The sequence below is a fragment of the Pan paniscus genome, chromosome 16 (assembly GCF_029289425.2).
Source record: "Pan paniscus chromosome 16, NHGRI_mPanPan1-v2.0_pri, whole genome shotgun sequence".
Lineage (NCBI taxonomy): Eukaryota > Metazoa > Chordata > Mammalia > Primates > Hominidae > Pan > Pan paniscus.
The window spans coordinates 15,426,825-15,432,824 of NC_073265.2; the positions used below are offsets into that span (position 1 = coordinate 15,426,825).

The window sequence follows — 6,000 nt, forward strand, 5'->3', positions numbered from 1 at the left end:
GTTACATCATCTGGGTGATCAGTGTAGAGATATGTCAAAACGCTCCTGTAGGCGGAACCTAGACAGGAGTAACATCACCCGGGTGATCAGTGGAGAGATATGTGAGAATTCCCATGTAGGCAGAGTCTAGACAAGTGTTACATCACCTAGGTTATCAGTGCAGGTATAAGTCATAAAGCCTCCTGTAGGCAGAGTGTAGACAAGAGTTCCCTCCCCAGGTGACCTGTGCAGAGATGAGTCACAAAGCCCCTGTAGGCAGAGCCTAGACAAGAGTGTCACCACTTGGTTGATCAGTTCATAGATGTTTCACAAAGTCCATGTAGGCAGATCTAAGACAAGGGTCCATCACCAGGATGATCAGTGCAGAGAGATGTACCAATGTCCCATTTAGGCTGTGCCTACATAAGAGTTGCATCACCTCAGAGATCCGTGCATAGATATGTCACAAAGCCTTCTGTAGGCAAAGCCCAAACACGGCTTACATCACGTAGGGGATCAATGCAGTGATATGTCACAAAAATCCCTGTAGACAGAGCCTAGACAAGACTTACATCACGTGGGTGATCAGTTGGTATATTTGAAACAATGCCCCCATAGACAGAGCCTAGACAAGGCTTCCATCACCTGGGTCATAAGTGCAGAGATATGTCACAAATCCCCCTCTAGGCAGAGTATAGAGAAGAGTCCCATCACCTGGGTGATCAGAGCAGAGATATTTCACAATGCCCCCAGTAGGCAGATAGTGGACAAGAGTTACATAACCTAGGTGATCTGTGCAGAGCTATGTCAAAACGACCCTGTAGGCAGAGGCTAGATAAATGTTACATCACCTGGGTGATCAGGGCAGAGATACATCACAATACCCCCTGTAGGTGGAGCCTAGACAAGAGTTACAACACCTGGGTGATCAGCACAGAGATGTCAGAATACCCCCTGTAGGTGGAGCCTAGAAAAGAGTTACATCACCTGGGTGATCAGTACAGAGATATGTCACAAAGCCCCTGTAAGCAGAGCCTAAACAAGTGTTACATCACCTGGGTGATCAGTGCAGAAATATGTCACAAAGCCCCTGTAGGCCGAGCCTGGACAAGAGTTACATCTCCTGGGTGATCAGTGCAAAGATATGTCACAAAGCCCCCTGTAGACTAATCCCAGAAAATTGTTACATCACCTGGATGATCTGTGTAGATATCTGTCACAATTCCCCTTTAGGCGCAGCTTACACAAGTGTTACATCACATGAGTGATCAGTGCAGAGATATGTCACTATGCCGCGACAGGCAGATCCAAACAAGAGTCTATCACCTGGGTGATCACTGGAGGTATCTGTCACAATTCCCCTTTAGGCGCAGCTTAGACAAGCGTTACATCACGTGAGTGATCAGTGCAGAGATATGTCACTCTGCCCCCATAGGAAGATCCAAGACAAGGGTCCAACACCTGGATGATCAGTGGAGAAATAAGCCACAATGCCGCCAGTAGGCAGATACAGACAAGAGTTACATCACCTGCGTGATCACTGTAGAGATATATCACAATGCCCCTGTTGGCAGAGCCTAGACAAAAGTCCCATCACCTGGGTGATCAGTGCAGACTTATGTCACAATGTCCCCTTTTGGCAGAGCCTAGACAAATTTTACATCACCTGGGGGATCAGTGCAAAGATATTTCACAAGCCCCCTGTACCCGGAGCCTAGACAAGAGTTACATCAGCTGTGAGATCAGTGCAGGGACATGTCACAATAACCCTGTAGCCATATCCTTGTCTAAACTGACACCACCTGGGTGATCAGTGCGGAGATATGTCACAATGTCTCCAGTAGGCAGAGCCTAGACAAGAGTTTCATCACCTGGGTGATCAGGGCAGAGATATGTCACAGTGCCCCCTGTAAGCAGAGCCTAGACAAGAGTTACTTCACCTGGGGGAGCAGTGCAGAGATATGTCACAATGCAACTGTAGGCAGAGCCTAGACAAGAGTAACATGACCTAGGAGATCAATGCAGAGATACATCGCAAAGCCCCTGTAGGCAGAGCCTTGGCAAGTGATATATCACCTGGGTGATCATTGCAGGGATATGTCACAAAGCACACTGTAGGCAGATCCTAGAGAAGTGTTATATCACCTGGGTGATCAGTGCAGAGATATGTCACAAGAACCCTGTAGGCAGAGCGTAGACAAGAGTTATATTACCTGGGTGATCAGTGCAGTGACATGTCACAATGCTGTGTAGCCAGAGCCTAGACTAAATTTACAGCACCAGGGAGATCACTGCAGAGATATTTCACAATGTCCCCAGTAGGCAGAACCCAGGCAATAGTTCGATAACCTCGGGATCAATGCAGAGATATGTCTCAATCCCCCTGCGGGCACAGCCTAGACAAGAGTTACATCACCTCGGTTAACAGTGTAGAGATATGTCAAAATGCCGCGGTAGGCAGAGCCTACAAAATTGTTACATCACTTAGGTGATCAGTGCAGAGATAAGTCAAAATACCCCCTGTAAGCAGAGCCTAGACAAGAGTTACATCACCTGGGTGATCAGTGCATAGATATTTCAAAATGCCCCCTGCAGGCAGAGAGTGGACGAGAGTTACATAGCCTAGGTGATCTGTGCAGAGCTATGTCAAAATGCCACAGTAGGTAGAACCTAGATAAATGTTACATCACCTGGGTGATCAGTGTAGAGATACGTAACAATACACCCTGTAGGTGGAGCCTAGACCAGAGTTACGTCACCTGGGTGATCACTGCAGAGATACGTCACAATACCCCCTGTAGGTGGAAAATAGACAAGAGTTACATCACCTGGGTGATCAGTAGAGAAATATGTCACAAAGACCCTGTAGGCACAGCTTAAAAAAGAGTTACATCTCCTGGGTGATCAGTGCAAAGATATGTCACAAAGCCCCCTGTAGACAAATCCCAGAAAATTGTTCCATCACCTGGGTTATCAGTGGAGATATCTGTCACAATTCCCCTTTAGGTGCAGCTTAGACAAGCGTTACATCACATGAGTGATCAGTGCAGAGATATGTCACAATGCCCCCATAGGCAAATCCAAAACAAAAGTCCGTCACCTGGGTGATCAGTGCAGAAATATGTGACAATGCCCCCAGTAGGCAGAGCCTAGAGAAGAGTCCCATCACCTCGGTAATCAGTGCAGAGATATGTCACAATGCCACTGCAGGCAGAGCGTAAGCAAGAGTTACATCACCTAGATGATCAGTGCAGAGATATGTCACAAGGCCCCCTATAGGCAGAGCCTGGATAAGAGTTACATCACCTGGTTGATCAATGCAGTGATATGTCACTATGCACCATAGGCAGAGCCCAGTCAAGCATTACATCACCTGGGTGAGCAGTGCAAAGATACGTCACAAAACCCCCATACACAGAGCCTACACAAGAGTCCCACCACCTGTGTGATCAGTGCACAAATATGTCACAATTCCCCCATAGGCAGATGTAACACAAGAGTTACATCACCTGGGTAATCAGTGTAGAGATATGTCACAATGCCTGCATAGGCAGAGCCTAGACAAAACTCCCATCACCTGGGTGATCATTGCCGAGATATGTCACAAAGCCCCTGTTGGCAGATCCTTGACAAGTGTTATATCACTTTGTTGATCAGTTCAGATATGTGTCATGCTGATTGTTTTCTCTCAGAGCTCTGCGGGCACCCGGAAACATGCAGGGAATGGTGGAAGACCAGCATGGTGCCATCGCTCTACTTGCCAGTTTCCAAACCAGCCACACCGCAGACTCCCCATGTTGCCGCAAACGGGAATCCATCGTCAGGCCATCACGCCGGGGAGGCATCTTCTCTCTGGTGTCTCGCTCTGGTCTCCCACGTGGAAAAGAACGAGAGCCACACGCCTGCGTGTGTGAGACTGTCCCGGCAACGGCGACACCCACAGGCACTGCCTCTTTCACCGAGAGAGGACCTGGAACACTCAAGACTCCCAGGAGTTTCAGTTCCACACTCCCCTCCACTGTCCCAGGCCAGTTTCTCCCTGCTGAAGACGCGTGGGAGCCCAGAGAGCGGCTGCCAGTCACCGCGGGATTCCTATAGAGGTCGAGAGAGCCAGCCGCCGAAACGCGCCCCCCTCATCCCTTCCCCCTCGCCCCCTTCCTCTTCGTCTCTCTGGACCCACCACCGCCATCACCACGCCCTCCCCCCCACCCCAACACACCCCAGCCGCAGGCCTCGACGCCCTGGGACTCTTCTGGTGTGGGGCGGGCTGTCCCAGGGCTCACCGCCATTCATAAAGGGCTGGAGCCTGCCTGCCTGCGGGCCTTTATAAGAGCCGCTGGCTGGCTGTCCTGGCAGGCCTCCTTGCTGCACCTGCCGCAGTGCACAGCCCGGCTGAGGCGTACGGGATCCCGCCGGCCTCTCTCTGCCTGTGTCCGTCTGTGAAATTCCGGCCTGGGCTCCCCGCGTTGGCCCTCCCGACACCTTCGGATGGTACCCTCACCGCGGAAGCCCGGGGACGGGGACGGTGAAGGAGACTCGTTTGGACCCCGAGCCATAGCTAGGCCCTGCGATAATGCTTTGAGCGGAACCCGTACCCGGGCATCGCCACCAGAGGGCGGCTGGCCCCGGCCATTGGCAATCCGGAGTCCATGGTCCAGATTTGGTTTCAGAATGAGAGGTCACGCCAGCTGTGGCAGCACCAGCGGGAATCTCGGCCCTGGCCGGGGAGACGCAGCCCCCAAGAAGGCAGGTGAAAGCGGACCGCCGTCACTGGATCCCAGACTGCCCTGCTCCTCCGAGACTTTGACAAGTACCGCTTCCCAGGCATCGCCTCCAGGGAAGAGATGGCCAGAGAGACGGGCCTCCTGGAGTCCAGGATACAGAACTGGTTTGACAATCGAAGGGCCAGGCACCCGGGTCAGGCTGGCAGGGCGCCCACGCAGGCAGGCGGCCGGTGCAATGCGGCCCCCGGCGGGTGTCACCCTGCTCCCTCGTTTGTCGCCTTCGCCACACCGGCGCATGAGGAACGGGGATACCCGCACCCCACATGCCCTGCACACCTGGGGCTCTCCCACAGGGGGCTTTTGTGAGCCAGGGAGCGAGGGCCGTCCCCGTGCTCCAGCCCAGCCAGGCCGCGCCAGCAGAGTAGGTCTCCCAACATGCCCCGGCACGCGGGGATTCTGCCTATGCCGCCCCGGCTCCTCCAGAAGGTGCGCTCTCCCACCCTCAGTCTCCTCGGTGGCCTCCCCACCCGGGCAAAAGCCGGGAGGAAAGGGAACAGCAGCGCGATGGCCTGCCGGGCCCTTTTGCGGTGGGACATCCTGGGCCCGCTCAAGCGGGGCCACAGGGCCAAGGTGTGCTTGTGCCACCCGCGTCCCAGGGGAGTCCGTGGGGGGGCTGGGGCCGCGGTCCCCAGGTCACTGGGGCGGCGTGGAAACCACTAGCCGAGGAAGCTCCACCTCACCAGCCGGTGCCCCCGGAGGCCTCCGCGCGGCAGGGGGACATGCAAGGCATCCCGGCGCCCACTCAAGCGCTCTAGGAGCCGGGGCGCTCGTCTGCACTCCCCTCCGGTCTGCTGCTGGATGAGCTCCTGGAAAGCCCGGAGTTTCTGCAGCAGGCACAACCTTTCCTAGAAACAGAGGCCCCGGGGGAGCTGGAGGCCTTGGAAGAGGCCACCTCAGTGGAAGAACCCCTCAGCGAGGAAGAATATGGGTCTCTGCTTTAGGAGATTTAGGACGCGGGGTTGGGATGGGGTAAGGTCGGGGCAGGGTGGTAACCTCTCTTTTGCGGAGAACACCAGGCTGGCTATGGAGGGGTGTGTCTTCCCCCCGCCCCCTCCACCGGGCTGACCGGCATGGGATTCCTGCCTTCTAGTTCTAGGCCCGGTGAGAGACTCCACACAGCGGAGAACTGCCATTGTTTCCTGGGCATCCCGGGGATCCCAGAGCCAGGCCAGGTACCAGCAGGTGGGCCGCCTACTGTGCACACGCGGGTTTGCAGGTAGCCGCCTGGGCTGTGGGA

At 54.4% G+C, this 6,000-nt stretch overlaps 1 pseudogene; it reads left to right on the plus strand.

Moving 5' to 3' along the window:
* The first annotated feature begins 2,424 nt into the window (after window positions 1-2,424).
* Window positions 2,425-5,713, plus strand: LOC106634380 (double homeobox protein 4-like protein 4; annotated as a pseudogene).
* The last annotated feature ends 287 nt before the right edge of the window (window positions 5,714-6,000 follow it).